The sequence below is a fragment of the Prionailurus viverrinus genome, chromosome D1 (genome assembly GCF_022837055.1).
Source record: "Prionailurus viverrinus isolate Anna chromosome D1, UM_Priviv_1.0, whole genome shotgun sequence".
NCBI lineage: Eukaryota > Metazoa > Chordata > Mammalia > Carnivora > Felidae > Prionailurus > Prionailurus viverrinus.
In genome coordinates, this window is record NC_062570.1 from 72359424 (window position 1) to 72376289 (window position 16866).

Here is a 16866-nt window from a genome sequence, read left to right on the forward strand (position 1 = left end):
CCACAGACAAACATACAAGACAATGGCAGCCACGGCTCAGTGCCAAGGAGAAAACTGTATCCAGATAAGGGAACAGAGAAGGGCTGAAAGGGCTGTGTGGACAGGGAAATCAGGATGAGGCGGCAGAGGCTTGAGCAGACATTCGGTCCAGCGACAAGCTATGCCACTGCTTGGGGGAAACGCATTCAAGCAGAGGGAAGAGCAAGTACAAAGGCTCTGAGGCAGGAGCCTGGGATATTCAGGAACAGCAAGGAAGCTGCCTGCTGGCCCAGTGCACGGGGCCATCTAACTGGAGAGTAGACACGGCAGGGGGCTGATCACGGAGGGCCTGCCGGCCCATGGCAAGGACTGCAGACTTTAAACACTGAGTTGTGTGCTCGGGAAAACAAGCTCTGACTTCAGTTTTAAAGAGCTTATCTGGCCATTCTTGGGCGAACAGTCTGGAGGCGGTCACACGCAGAGGCTGGGAGCTAAGGGGCAGATGAAAGTAGCAAATCCTTGGGCAACCCTGTAAGTCCTAATACTACAAGACAACGAGGCTCAGAGAGATTCAAGGGCTTGCTTCAGGTCTCACTCCAGGACGTGGACAGCCTGAGAATGAGCCCACATCTGACCCCAAGCCTGAGCTGCCCCAGGCAGGACTGAAGGCTCACAGACCAAAGGACACCAAAGACAAGGGCACTGGCTGCTGTCTTTAAGGAATAAAGCTCTCTTATTTCAGGCTTGCCCCTCGCCAGCCCCCCTGAGCCTCGGTTCACTTGAGAACCACCATTGATTAGGGCCTCACTGTGTCCCAGGCACAGGCCAGGGTTTTGGACATTCAGGATCTCATTTAATCCTCACTGTAGCCCAGGGATCTGGGTATTATTATCCCTGTGTTACCAGATGAAAAAGATCTCATTTTCTCAGTGCAGATAGTGAAAACATTCCAAAGCTGCTTTGGGATTTAATTCACAGAAACCTCAGCATTTAATCTACTAAACCAGAAAGTAATCCCCTCTTTGGCTGGCCCCGGGAGCCTGGGTCTGCCCACAGTCGTGGGGGAGGACTTGGTAGCTCACACTTGCACACAAGTGCCTGTGCACACGGTCCACCCACTAACTCTGGCAGATGCCCTTACACGTCCAAATGATGCCAGCCCCCCATGAGTCCTGGATGGCTCCCTCTCCCCCTTCCTCATCAGAGGCCTCTTAGCCACCCCCTAGGCCTCCCTCTCCCCTCTACGCACACACAACCAATGGCCTCCCTCAGGCCATCTGGCAGCATCGCCAGAGATGCTACCCCTGGCCTCAGTAACACACTCACACACACTCCACCTCTCATAAAAACACTGCGCCCTCAGGTCCAGGCCCCTCCTGCTCTTGTATCTGCTCCAAAATTTACCGTATCTGTGCCTCCTTTTTTCCACAAGCTGGCATAGCTAATATTACAAGCTGAGCTGGCCAGGCTCAGTTGTGAATGGCTGCCAGAAAATTACTGATATCACAATCACAGGTAATCCTTTTGTCTTCCAAAAGAGACCCTTTCTAAGCAATTGTTTGGTCCAAGGCAGCGAAGATCATGGATAATGTTGCTTAGCAGTGGCAGACATAGAGAAACCTCACTATGTCTGGTTTCCTAAAATTCTGCTGTTCCAAGACTCTTGACCTTGGAGAGAAATTTAATCTGATCATGACTTAGGCACCTATTATGTGCTAGACCCTCTGCTTATGGAGCTCCCAGTCTTGCAGGGAACCAGGCATGGGCAATTACAATGACAGGGTGATCCGTGCAACCCCAGAATTATGTACATGCTATGGCAGGGTTGAGGAGGAAGGAGTTAAGTCTATCCAGGGAGAGTTCACAATGGTTTCAGGAGCAGGTTTTGAACTATAAATGCAAATGTGCTCATACGGCTGATGAAGACAGAAGGCCTTTCCAGGCATAAGAAACTGTGGGGACAAAGGCCAAGAGGAATGAAGCACTAAGTATATGGGCTGTGGGACCTTGGCACTGCTAGTGTGGACAGGGAGATGGGGGAGAAGCAAGGAGATGGTTTTTCTTACTGATATGTTTACACTCGATTTTTCAATGAATTCCTCAGCAAACTCCATTTCCTGGCCTCCCCCTGGGGCAAGAGGGTACAACAGGAGCTACAAGGTCTTCAGCAAGGGAATGGTTTCCTGCTGGGGTCACTACGCTGCTCAGACACCCTTCTACTGTGGTACCTAGGGAATCAAGTTCATATGAATGAACAAAGACTAGGGGCTCCTGCTAAGCTCCCAGCAGCCTCTCCCTCTTACTCTTCCCTGGATTCTCCTGTCTTCTCCATGAGGCTGCCCTTGATTCTTCCCTGCTGAGAGGATACTTCTCTTATGATACAGTAATGGTCCTCCTATGTCAGAGAGTTCCATGAGAGCCCCATTCTGGGGCCGGCATGGCCCAGTGGGAAAAAGCAAGTGCTCAAGTGTCACCGTGAGGTGTTGTGTTAGGGGCTGCTGCGGACATGAGCAGGGCTAGGGCAGTGCGGTACAGTGGTTAAGCTCACAGGTTCCAGAGACAAGGTTCTCAACCTGGTTGAATACATGCAGCCTTGGGGTGAAGTTATTACATGTCGATACCTAGCCTCACCCTCAGAGATTCCAGTTTCATTGGTTTAGGGAGAGATGCAGACGCAGGTACGTTGTAAAAGCTCTCCAGGTGATGCAAATGGACAGCCAAGGTGAAAACCACTGATCCAGAGCCCGGTTGGGGAGTTCAAGTTCCAGCTCCACCATCACTAGCTGGGTGACCTCAGGCAGACTAAGTCACCACCAAGTCTCAATATTTGAAACTGTCAAAGGGGATCACACGGCACTTCCTCTGACGACTGCGAAGGGCTTAAATTAGATAACGTGCATCAAGCTCTGAGCATAAGCACAGTGCGTGGTGAACGCGTACTATCAGCTCTCGTTAGTATTGCTTTCGGCTCGGTGTGCTTGCCTGGGCTCTGCGTCCCCCTGCAGAGCCCACCACAAAAGAGGCACTGGCAGGTAAGGCTGTATCCGTGTCCATTAACTGAGCTCCTTTAGGCAGCCAAGTGCTTCCCAGGCAGAGTCCGGCCTGGGCCAGCTCCTTCCCTGAGAACCCAGCAGGCTGGCAACTTGGGTCCTCTCTGGCATCCTTTCATGACCAGCTCAAGTGCAAACAGGGAAGATCTCAAGGCGACCCCGAGACCCCTCTGTCTTCTCACTCCCCACCTTCTGACAGGATGGACTGCTTTGTCACAGACCCCCTGCAACAGGACCCCCAAAACCAAGAGTGTCCCTGATGTGTTCTCAAGACACAAATTCAGGCATCCCGACCCTTCAAATGCGGGCCACTGTGCCCAGTGGCAGGAGAATGCCCCAAGGCCTCTGGCCTCCAGTCAGTTAATAGTAAGGATTAACTCTGCCCAGCGGAAGAAATGGTTGAGGTGTGCTCATCTCGGCCATTTCTGGGAGCTTGCCAATCCAAAAACCTGCATCCCAGCACCCTGGAAACAAAACCTCACATCTTCCAGGAAGGCTAGAAGATGCCTGCAGGCCTTCTGCTGTTACATTTATCAAGAACCATAAAGTCAAGAACATGTAAGGGTTGCAGTACGATTGCCAGGAAATTTCTTTTGCTCTTGTCACTAAGGCTTTACAGCACAACTGAAAGACATCTTTGTAGGGAAAGAGAGCCCCTATCCCTCTCTTCATCTCTCTGACCAGCCTTTTCCTCACTCCGTTGCTAACAGGATTCTGCCAAGAGGGCTAGATGGGCCACGTTTCCTAATCACCAGGACCACTGATGGAGAGACCTGACACCCGCAGGGCCTCTTTCCCACTTCCTGTGGCTTCTGGGCAGGGGGCTTGGTAGGGGACTGGCGTTTGTCCCTCCTTAGGGCAGACCCTGCCTCTTTTCTCTCTCTGTATGCCTTACCTGAACCGTAGCAGTGCTGCTGAAGTGTAGTCTGCAATGAGATTAGGGGCAAGACTGTAAATCACCTACGTCACTATGCACGCTGTTTAGTGCAGCTGACTTTTTCCCAGCAAGATTTTCTTGATGAAGGAAACAGGGTGTTGATTTACATTCTGTGTATGATGCTTATCTCACTGCAGAAGGCTAACAGTTCATGGAGGCCTCTGCTGTCCATCACTGTGCTATAGAACACCCCTCACTTTGGACGGCACACGTGGTTGGTGCTATGGTTCGGATTTGAGGTTAGATGGAGGGGAGAGAGGTCCCACCAATGTCCCAACCGTGTCTTCCCAGGCCTCTGCCAACAGCCCAGAGGGAAGGAGGGGTGAGTGGCCAGCCAGAATGCAGGCTCAAATACAATCCTTAACTTCCTAGTGCCTCTAATTGCATCTGTATTTAATATTTATTGGTATGTAGTATGCCCAAGGTTACCTTGAACGAGCCAACAGGTTTCAGATGGATGATCTCTATTAGGCAGAATCTGTGCTTGTACATGGACCCAGGAGACGAAAATTTAGGAAATGTTCTGAAAAAAACCCACCCAAAATACATATATCTGTGGAGGTACAGAAAGAAAGCCCCTCGTTTAGGTAATAAACCTAGTCTTCCAAGGACCACAGTTAAGCCCAGTTACGAACGTGCTTGTTATGATAACCAACGATGAGGCTTCACAGCATAATGGTGACAACTACAAAGCCTTACGTGTGTATTGTGCTTCACTCTTTTCACTACCAGCAAAGATCGTTGAGGTTCTCTCATCTCTCAGAGTACCTGCTTCAGCACTTACCGTATGTGTGACCCTAGAAAGTTGCCAAGACCCAGTTTCTTCATTTGTGAAATAAAAGTGAAAGCAGCCATCACGGGAAGACAGATGGGGGCTCCGTGCAGGGAAGTACTTTGACAGAGGTGCCCCGGGAAGGGTGGCCCAATGCTGTGCCAACTCTCTGAGGCATTGGGACAGCAGCTGGATGTCTCCTTGAGAAGAAGGTTGGCAAGGAGCGCTGGTGGCTCCTGAAGCTCCCTCCAAAAACCAGTTGGCAATTCTCCATCTTTCCTTTCCGGATGCCAAGAGATCTCAACAGCCAGAGCTACAGGGAAAACCCACCAGATTTTAACCAAACCCTCCAGCCCCATATCTCCATGGCCTGGTATAGAGGGGTCCATGTGCACATGTGGCTATTCATTTTCATTTATGTTTACTCGATTAGTAACATGTTGTGTACAATGCCATCCAAGTTGCAGAGAGGCCTCCTGCCTTCATGCCTTAGCTAGGGGGAATCAAGCACTCCAGACCCAGGTCCTGATGAGATGACTAGCCACCTCTTCCCATGTCCCCCATATGTGTCAGGAATGAGGGGAAGGGGCCCAAGGTGTCTTTCTATCCTCCAACGTCTAGGGCTGCCTAGGTGGCATTTTGTTAGCACCAACTGGTGAGCTTATGACAACAGAAATTTATTTTCTCGTGGTTCTGAATGCCAGCAGTCCAAAACCAACGTTTCAGCCAGGCTGTGCTCCCTCCAAAGACAGAATCCTTCCTTGCCTCTTCCAGCTTCTGGAGTCTCCCAGTGTTCCTCAGCTGGTGGCCACGTCACTCCTGCCTCTGTCTTCGAGTGGCCTTGTCCCCTTCTCCTGCCTTTTCTTTGGTTTCTGATAAGGACAGTTGTCATTGGACTTATGGCCCACTCAGGTAATCCAGGATGATCTCATCTTAAGATCTTTAATGACATCTGCAAAAATCCTTTTTCCAAATAAGGTCACATTCACAGATTCCAGAGATTAGCATGAAGGCCTATCTTTTGGGGGATGGGCCACTATACGCCCACTTGACCAACTTAATGCCATCAACAGCAAGTACAACGCCCAGCATATAGTAATGCAATAAATGCTGAATGAAGGAATGAATCTCCTTTGTTCACTTAAAAGACCCTGAGCTAGACCCTGTACCAGTTCCTAAGGACACTGAATGCCTGGGACTCACTTCTGAACTTGAGGAGCTCGAGCTCTGGAGAGGAAGCAGAGTCAGACAGAATCTTAGCTTCACCACCTACTAACTGGGCAGCTTGTGAAACTCAGCCCTTCTTCCCCGGCCAGAGAATAAAGAAAATAATAACAGTGGCCGGAGAAAGGGGCTGGGAGTTCGTTGTTCCCTTACTTATGGAGGGGCCCACACACCCCTTCCTCTGTCCTCACTCACTTGGCCTCAAAAAGTAAAAAGGAATTATCTGACTGGTGAGTTTGGTAAGATTAATATGGCCATGCCCCCTTCAGCCCTTCTCTGTATCTGGGGAGAGCTGGCTTGCCTGCAGGGGGAGTGCATTTTGCTCTCAGCTAACAACTGACAGATCCATGCTCTCACCCGAGGCAGCCTGTCCCGGGCTGCCTGTGCATGTGTCCCGGAAAGGAACGACATAACTGTGAGCTTCAGGTTGAGAAAGCCAGCTTGCCTGCAGATACCAGCCACCTTCTCCAATATCAGCTGTGGTATCAATAATAGACAGGACATCCGGTCTCTTATTTGCCTTGCTCTTTTGTCTTATTTCTTAATTAGGCCAGAATAAGGGAGAAAAAGAAGGGTATCATCTCCCGGTGCCACAACTACTGTAAGTGGCTACTGGAAACTTTAAATAAGATAATGCATGTAAAAGTGTGTGTGGGACACAGTAAGTGCCCAGCCAAGGGCAACTAAGCCATTCTCCCCTTCAGCCCACGGCACCCCTCCACACCTCCGATGGGAGGGAAGCACCAAGCCTGGCGGGGAGACTGCCGCCCGGCTCCTAGGCACCCTGAGCCCGCTGGTCCCAAAGCCAGGGCCCCGCTTCAGATGCCGCCTGCTCCCGAGTGGCCGAGAGCCTGGGTGGTAATCAGGGATTCCAGCCGAGCCTTTGATGCCACAGCCGGCGCAGCGAGCCGGGCACTGTTTGAAGTGCCTGCCTGCGTAATAAGGCTTTCTAATTCGCTCGAACCAAAGCAACATTTGCAGTAAAGATCATTTTTGGAATGAAAAATACATTGTGACTGGAGGGTCTGGGTTTGTTTCAAAAAGGGAGATCACCCACAAGCATCATCCTCTCTAGGAAGCCACCCGCCCGCGTGTTTTAAGATGGAGAGCACATCACTCAGAATTTCAAAGTGCTATTAATTAAGAGCAGTTTATTAAAATGTCAATCTTTTAAACCAAAACAACTCTCTTCCCTAGACTGCCAGTGGGCTTCCCAGCCATTCTTCCCATTCCAGATAATCTAGCAGGCAGCTTCACCAAGACCCACAAAAAATATCTGTCTATAGACCACTCCTGAAGAACGGGGAGGAAGTGCTCCTGAGGACCCTCCCCAACACCCGTCATTCCGACAGCCCATCCCCAGGAGCCTGCCTCTCAAGAGAAAAGACGGCACAGTGACTAAGCGACTAAGCGTATGGACTCAGGAGTCAGATAGCCCAGGCTGGAGTCCCACCCTGGCCTGCCAGCTGGCTGACACGGAGCAAAGAGCTAACCTTTCTGTGCCTCAGTTTCTTTTTCTATAAAATGGAGTGATTGTAACAGTACCTACCTTACAGGCTGCTGTGAGGGGCAAAAGAGATAATACATTGAAAGCATCTGGACTGATGCCTGGTACTAAATGAGCTAAATGAGCATTCGCACTAGTATTTTCCAAAGTCTACGTGAACATGCAAATCTCATTGATTTCTTTACAGACCTGTCTCTTTCAAGGCAGGAAATGAGCCTTATTCAGTTTGGTGACTCCAGTAATCAAGATTTAGCACCCAGTTCACTATTGGCGGGAATGCAAATTGGTGAAGCCACTGTAGAAAACAGCATAAAGATTCCTCAAAAAATTAAAATAGAATTACTGTACAATCCAGTAATTCAACTACTAGGTATTTACCCAAAGAAAACAAAAGTACTGATTTGAAAAGATATATGCATCCCTGTGTTTACGGAAGCATTCTTTACAAAACACACAGAAGCGACCAAAGTGTCCCTCAGTAGATAAATGGGTAAAGAAGGCGTGGTGTATATATACAATGAAATATTACTCAGCCATAAAAAGGAATGAAATCTGGGCATTCATAACAAGCTGCATGGACCTAAAGGGTGAATGCTACGTGAAATAAGTCAGACAGAAAGGCAAATACCATATGATTTCATTCATATATGGAACTAAGAAACAAAAATGAATAAACAGGAAAAAAAAGAGAACAAAAACAAAACCAACAGACTCTTAAATAAGAGAAAAAACTGGTGGTTGCCAGAGGGGAAATGGGGTGATGGGTGAAATAGATAAAGGGGATTAAGAAGTACAAACCACCAGTTACAAAATAAGTATTTCATGGACATGAAAAGTATAGCATAGGGAATATAGTCAGTAAGATTTTAACGTATGGTGACAGATGGTGACTACACTTATGGTGTCGAGCACCGAGTAGTGCGTGGAATTGTTGAATCATTATGTTGTACACTTTAAGCTAATATAACACGGTGTGTTAATTATGTTCCAATAATAAATAAATTAAGTAAATACATGATTAGCTGAAAATAATTAAAATAAATAATTTTTTAAAAAGAAAAAAAGATTTAGCTCACAGTAGGTACAGAGTAAATGTCTGTCAGATAGATGAGTCCATAAGTGAATGAATGCAGGCAGCATCCCCATGGATATTTGTGAACAGGACAAGGTCAGCTGCCACACAAGTATTCATGAGCTGAGAGCTGCCAAAGGGAACAGGGCTGTGCAGTGGCAGCTTCTGGCATGATTCCCAGTGGCCCCTCCCCTGGGTGTGCGGGGACCTGGATATATGCTCCTCATGACAAAATACAGCAAATTGTGATGGGATGTCACTTCCATGATGAAGTGATACAGACTGTGACTTCCATCCCTCTGGCTGCCTCTGACCCTCTCAGCTTGCCCGCTTTGAGGAAGAGACCCCTGTGGCAGAGAAATGGGGACATCTTCTGGCCAGCAGCCAGCAAGGAACTGCATCCTGCCAATGGCCACGGGAGCTTGGAGTGGACCCTTCCCCATTTGAGCCTTCGGATGACTGCAGCCCCAGCCCGCACCTTGACTATGCCTGTGAAACACCCTGAAGCTGCACCCAGATTCCCGACTTACAGAAACAGTGAGATAATTAATACTGTTGTTCCAAGCCAGGTTTTGTTACACAGCAGTAGATAACTAATGCAGGCTGTGAGGTAAGCACAGAACCTGGGGCAGGGGTAGGGCTGTCTCCCACCTCACCTGGGATCTACCCTCTGCAAGGGATACCAGCAAAAAGACTCAAGTCAGGAGGCATGGGTTTGAGTCCCAGTTCTGCTCTTCTTGAGTATATAATCTTGGAAAGGTTCCTTAATCTCTCTAAGCCTCTGTTTCTTTGTCTGTAAAGAAAGATCACAATGTCTACCTCATGAGTATATTAGAAAGACTGAGATCATATATGTGAAAATACCTGGCAGAGTTTTTCAGACCTGTCAAGGGACAAACAGATGAGAATGACCTGTGCCCTCACTCTGATGGCCACCTGAGGGCCCCCCCCTTTCCCTTCAATGATTCAACACATAGTCTTGGAGCACCTACTGAGTATCAGGCTTTGTACTAAGCACCAGGGACACAGGAGTAAACAAAACAGCCAGTCCCTGCCCTCACAGTTTACTTTTTGGTGGAGACATAGAAATCAACCAGGAGTGATACACAACAATGGAAGTGCAGTCCTCTGGGAGGGCAGATATACAGGGGGTAAGGGGGGGACATGGGCTAGTGTAGGCAAGGGAGAAGACTCTGTGAAGGCATGGCCTTTGAGCTCAGAACTGAAGGGTTAGTGGATTCAGCTGAGTGAAGAAGGTGGCAGAAGGATCAGCGTGTTCAAAGGCACAGTGATAAGAAATGGCAGAGCAAGTGCTCATTCAAGAGTTATGTATTTAGCAGATACTGTATGTCACTGCTCTAGGCACTGAGAATGCAACATTAATCAAGACACAATTTCCCCCTTCATGAAGTTTATATTCTAGTGGAGGAAGACAGATAGTAAACACATAAAATTTAAAAAGATAATTTCACATAGTGATAAAGGTGAGAAAGTAAGTAAATAACCCCCTAAGTAAGGGGATGGCAAGGGGCTGAGTATGGAGAGGGGGACATCCATTCAGGTGGTGTGGCCAGGAAAGGCCTCAAGGAAAGACGTCTGGACAGGAAGGACTAAGGCCCTGCACAGGACACAGCAGGTGGAATGAGGTGACAATGTATGCTCTACAACCAGCAAGAAGGCCAGTGGGATGGAGTGGAAAGGTCAAGGGAGAAACGACCAGAAACAAGGCCAGTGGGGTGGACGGGGAAGATCGTGCAAGGCACTCTAGGCCAAGGGGAGAAGGTTGGACTTTTTATCCTGGAGTCAACATGACAATGTTTGAGTTCTGGAGACATATGACATGGAGAATGAATGGGGCAATGGTGGGACAGGAGGCCGGGTAGCCAGTGGGGAGCTGCCACAGGACAAGTATGAGAGAGATGGTGGCGGTGAGGCAGAAGGTCAGGGCGAGCTTCTAGAGCCTGGGGCTCCCACTCAGCTCTGACTCATCAGGCCAGAAGTCCACACTTGTCTCTGACCAAGTCCCCTCCCTCTAAGACCTTTCCCGCAGAGGGTCCCTTCCCCAGCTGGGCAACAAGAATGTCCCCAGATCTTTAGAGGACTGCCACACTCCCCCATTATGGACCTTCCATCAAAGGTCTCTGCATAAGGGATGGTAGCATAGGCTCTGGACACAAATTGCCAAGGTTCAAATGCCAACTCCACCACTTAGTAGCTGTGGAACTTTGAGCAAGTTACTTAACCTCTCTGTGCTTCAGTTCCCTCAACAGTCAGATGGGCATTGTAATGCCACTTCATAGGGCTGTCACACAGATTAAGTGAGGACAAGTGCTACAGCCCTGGAACAGTGAGTGCTCCCCAGTGTGAGTGATTAGGGGGTAAAAGTGCCCATAGGCTGCCCTTCTCTGTGACTTCCTCCTCACCAAGCTTCAAATCCTCAGGGTTTAGAAAAACAAATGACAAATGATGTCTCCCCACACCCAGTGGCTCCATGTGCTCTGGCCTGACTTAACAGGTCCCCCAAAGAACCAAAGCTTTCTCCTCTGCTCTGTCCTGCATCGGTTGGGCGCACGCCACCCAGCTGGTGCTCTATGGCCACACCCACAGCATGCTGCCAGCAGGTGAGTCAGGTGTGTGAGGCAGCAGCCTGTCCAGGTCCTGAAACCTGCCCTCAGTGTCCATTTTTCCAGCAAGTTGCTCCCAGTGGGTTCAGGGAGGGCTAGGAATGTCTCCACCCTGGTCTCTGATGGGTGCTAATGCCTACCTAGTGCTCAGCAGCTATGCCTTAAATGAATGAATGAATACATGAATGAAGGAAATGAATGAAAGAATGTGTGTGTCTTCTCCACTGATACGTGAGTTTTATAAGGGAATTCATTCATTTATCCGACAGATTTATTGTGTGTGAAACTCAAGTGGTCCTGCAAATCTAGGCTTTATTTACCCAACTCCAGGTCCCAGGGGCCTGACTTCCATGGACCGCATTATCCAGGTGCCCTTGTCCTTTGGCTTCATGAGACCAAAGGGCAAGAACAGACCAAAGCAATCTGCTTTCTCCTACCTGGGGCAAGTGAACAGCCCTCTGTCACTAGCCCTGGGGTGCTTCACACCCTTGTTGGGTTTCCTTAACCGTGCATACAGTTGATAGACAGGCTCTTCATTAAATTCCTTCAAAACTCACCCTCCACCTCACCCCTTCCCCTACGTTTGGCACAGGGCGTGTCACTTGGTTTCTGCCAGGTCCTCCAGCCACATAGCCTGCCCTTCTAGGCAGCCTTCTAATCACTGAAGCAAGGGAGGCAATTCCTGCCCTCAGGGAACTTACATTGTAGTGGGAAGAGACTGACAAGAAGCGTGGTCAGTAAGTAAAATATATATTAGTCAGCAATAAAAGCTGAGAGATGGGGGGTGGGAATTATTGTGGGTAAGGACGGGTTGCCATTTTAGATCAGGAGGCAAGGGAGACCTCACTGAGAGGTAAGGCTAAGAAAAGATCTGAAGTAAGTGTAGGGGTATGGCTTCTGAAAGAAGAGAAGCAGAGGGAAGAGAAGTGCAAAGGCCCTGAGGCAGAGTCTTTCTTGGTCAAGGAATTAGAGGAGGCACAGCCTAGTCTTTTCTTTCTCTCAGCACCAGGCACCAGGGAGGCTTTAGGGAATGTTGTCATTGAAAGAGAGAAAAGGGGAGGAAAGGCAGAGCATTGGTTGGGCAAAGCTCTTGCCACAGTGTCAACTGGAGGAGCCTCTCTCAGGCTCAGTGCCCATTAGGTGATTAGCTCAGCTTCCTACCTCAGACATTAGGGTCTCTAGGTCATCACCAGGGGTGGGGCACACCCCACATTACTAACTCCCACTATGACCATCTCTTCTGGTACTCCTCTTGGTGGAAGCTGCCTACCTCTCGGATTGTACAACCTTCCCTCAAGAGAGCTGGTTCCCAAGGTTTTCAGTGGCAGCCCCAGGCTGGGAAGAAGCCAACCACATAGAGGGGCCCTGGTCCCTGGGGCCTGAGTCCTGCCCTACTCCCCAGGCTCACTGCCCTAGGGTCTCCCTGGCTGACCACAGGCAAGACCAGACCTAGTAGAAGGGAGGGAGAAGGAGAAGAAAAGAAGGGGGAGCAGGCAGAAGGCAGCCCAGCCTTGTGTCCAGGGAGCCTGTCCCTGGGGAGTCTCTCTCCCTTTGGTGATTGTTTCCCAGGCTCCCTGGAGCCAGAGGAGGATGGAATGTTCTTATCGCTTCCCAGAGGGAAAGCTTTCTTCTTCCTTCACAAAAATGTTAAGCTTCATAATCCGATAGGGAACCTGGACAGGCTGCAGCTGGTGGCCTGGGTCCTACTTCTGGGAACTGTGGGGAGGGGAGACAGATGGGAGGGGAGGAAGAAGAGGAGGGGAGGGAGGCCTATTGAGCAAGACGAGGGAATGAGCACTCGGGGTGAAGGCAGGGGCCCGGCAGACCCTCCCACAGCACATGGGAAACTTTGGCAATGAACCTCAGACCCCAAGACTGTGAGAGATCCCCCGCTTCCCTGAGCACACCATACCCCTGAACTATGAGGAGTGGGGTCCCAGCCAGAGCAGAGTGGGCCCTGCAACCTCTAGGTCAATGGCCTGTTCACACACCTCCATGAAGAGCAGGGTCACTCTACAGGGCAGGTTGCCTTGTCCCTTGCGGGAAGCTGGGTCTGGAACAGTCCCTGCTCACAGGGCTACAATCACAGGTCAGAGGTCTGCACAGAAGGAGAGAGGACAGGTGACCTCAAGGGGCTACCCCCCTCAGAAAGCCAGAGTTCCATGAGCTTAGGACTCTGATTTCCTAGGAGCAAGTCCATTCCTGAAGGGGACAGGGTGGGGAGGCTCTCTGAGACTCTGAAATATAGCTAGAGCCAATGAAGATTGAAGGAACAAGGTAACATGTCATGACTCACTCATTCATTCATTCATTCATTCATTTGGTGGATATCCATTCAGTGTCTTCTGGTGAGGAAGCCAGCGAGGCACTAATGGTAAGCAGTTGCTGACCCCCCACCTCTGTCTATCCCAGGACGCTGAAACTCCTCAGGTTGGCCTTTGAAACTGTAAATGCCCCAGAGGACCACAGCTCTGGGAGGCCAACAGGTCCTGCCATCATCTCAGGATCCCCAAGGAGGAGCAGCTCCTCCCTCAGGTTGGTCTGGTCAGGGGAGCAGGTGCACCGGGGGACCCAGGGCCAGGCCCCTCAGAGCCTGTGTGCCCACTGCTCTCTTCACTTCCTTCCATAGGGGTGACCATGGATGGCCCTCCCTGGCCCTGCCAACAACTGGACTCCAGGAACAATTGTGCTACAACGACAAGAACTGCCACTTGGGTCAGCTTCCAGATGGGTGCCTGGTTGGTGAGCCTCGGCTAACACAGCTCCACTGTAGGGAGCTCCATCCTAGGGGTGGTCGCTCTGTTAGACAGCTCTTCCCATCTCCCCTACCGTCAGATGCTAACACAAACTGACTTTTCAAATCCACGCTATGTTGGAATATCTTTCCATGTACATATTCATTTCATCCTTAGATCTACATATGAGAACAGTTTTATTTGTAGCCTTAAAAAAAAACTTTCAGTGATGGTTATCTAAGCGGGGTTTCGTATAAGACGACTCTTCACCTCCTAATTTATGTATTTACATATTGCTTGCATTTCTATAGGATATGCATTACTTTTACAATACAGAACAACATGGACATTTCTAATCTGAAATTAAAAATAAATCAAAGGTCATTTAAAAAACAAAAGCCCTTCGTGTGGTGGAGCAGTGGCATAAACTGAGGGGAAGACCACAGCAGTAGGCATTGGGGGATAGGGTGGGTGTTCAATTCCACACCTGATGTGCCCCGAGGCCATATCCCCCAACACAGGGTGACTCATTCCCAGCCATAGCACCGACTATCCTTATGTGAGCCAGTGAAAGGAAGGGTCTACCCTGGGGGACTGCATGGGGGGGGGGGGTGGCGGCAGGGTCAAAGTCAAGCTAAGAGGGCTAACAGCCAACCCCCACTTGGCACCAGACCATGTTATCTTCAGGAAAGATGAATGTTCACCTGGGCCAGGTATTGTCAGTGTCAACCAGGAGGGAGCCAACTGTGGTTCAGCAGACTCTGAGGGCACCCTCCTCCTCTGTTCACTAGATAGATCCCAAGGCCACCCCTGAGCTGCAGGATGGAGCAGAGGAAAGCCTTCCTTCCATGTGCTCAAAGCTGGAAGGTGCCAAAATTCACAAATGTTAAAAGAAGGAGGAGGAGGAGGAGGAGGAGGAGGAGGAGGAGGAGGAGGAGGAGGAGAAGGGGAAGGGGAAGGGGAAGGAGGGAAGGGAAGGGGAGGGGAGGGGAGGGGAGGGGAGGGGAGGGGAGGGAAAAGGAAAGAAAAAGGGAAAGGAAAGGAAACAGGACCAGAGTGGGGAAGGTTGGGGAACCTCTTCCCCTAGGACAGATGTGACTTCCAGGGTAAAGGAGGTAAGGACACCTGACTGCAGGTCTTTGGGCAGAAAAGCTGTGTGGAAATGAAAGGAAGCTGAGGCATCTGTGCATTCCAGGCTTACTGTCGCTGTTCTTAGGAGAGAAAAAGGAAAAGAAAAGAAAGAAAAAGACCTCTGTGCTTCTCTTTTGAGATGGGCTCTGCACACCGCAGAGGTGCTCATTTGTCACCTTTGAACAGCAACCCCCTCCCCGGCCACCGCCTTCTGTTTTGGGGGAAACCCCCTCTCCAAGTCTGGTTGGAGGCAGAGACCACCTCTTTGTATGGAAGCCAGACCCCCGCCTTCCCAGCCTCCTTGCAGCCACAGCTCAAGCCCATGACCTCACTCTGGTGACCCAACTCACCCACATCAAACCTGGAATGGAAAGGAAATGATGTAACAAAGCAGATGCATCCTGGAGTCCATTCCAGCGAGGGTGTAGCAGCCACGGCACCAGGTTCTACAAGAACTAGGACTAATGTTCCGAGGCGTCCAGTACCAAGTGCTGGCAGTGACATAGTGCCCACTACAGTGTCAGCACCCTGCAGTGACGGCCACAGAGCTCTCCCCAGACCCATCAGTTCTACAAAGTGACTTTGGTGTTGTTTCTGGCTGGGAGGCCTCTAGGCCAGGAGCCCTGGCCCTTCCAGAGAGTCTTCAAGTTCCCAACACCCTTTAATAAATTGCCATTTTAACCAAATTACCCAGAGCTGTTTTCTGTATTTGTAAGGCAGAAGCCAGGCCTGAATCAGAGGCCTGTGTGTGTTTGGTTTGAGGAGGGACAGGAAGACAGGAGGTTCTCGGGAAGGAACAAACCACCATGGACACGTTGCCCTGTGGAGAACTGAGTAGTGTCCATTGGTTATCAGCATCAATGGGCAAGACCCCTCTCCCCAGCCCTTTCTCTTACACAATAAATAATAAAATTCTTGACTTCCTGAATTTCATCTGCAGGATGGTAGAGAAGCCCGAAGTTCTGAAGCCCAGGGAAAGCTAGCGTCCCCTTCCCCACAGCGGCCTTTAAGTCCGAGGGGGTCTCCGTGCCACCTTGTTGCACAGCCCAGGGGGGCACGTTTATAGTCCGTTCTATGAAAACAGCGCCTTTACTCCCGGGGACATGATTCCACAGAGCAGGGTGAATGCCACCCAGAGCTGTGAAGTGCAAGCCAGCAGCCTGGCCATCACGGGGCAGTTGAGAAAAGAGTTCTGAATCCAGGCCATAGAGCACTGGGAGGTACACGCCGGCTGGGAGTGTGAAAGGACTTTTCTATAATCAGAGCATTCCCACCCTCCCAAAGCTTCTTGCCTGCCAGCACCCACACCTCTGCCGCCCACCCCAGATGTCACAGTCCAAGAGACTCCCCTGGCCTGGACACCTACTCCTCGCACACACCCCTTCCCTTAACACCTTCTCCTTCACTGGAATGTCTGCGTGGGAGCCTGTCTTAAGGCCAGCTTGAGAAGGGGGCTGATGGGTGAATGGTGTGTGTGTGCACGCCCGCCCATGCTGGGGAAGCACAAGTACTATCTCCCTGGAGACGGGCTGGACCCCGCGATGCTATCGGCACCTCCTCGCTCTTGCTTTGCTGGCGCCAAGACAAACAGAGCCGCAGAGCCGCCCCCAGGCTGGCCGCCCGAGAAGGCCCACGCCTCTGTCCCACCCTCTTGGGCAGCTACCCATGGAGCCAGGAGCCAGGTATCAGGCTTCAGCTGGCCAGGCTCCCAGCAGCTCCTGCTGGCCCTCGCTGGCCTGCAGCCCAGCCTGCCCACAGGCGCTGGCCGCAGCCTGAGTGTGGGGCCTCAGAGCTCAGCCTACTAGCACCCACCAGCCACCGGCCCCTCCAGCCCC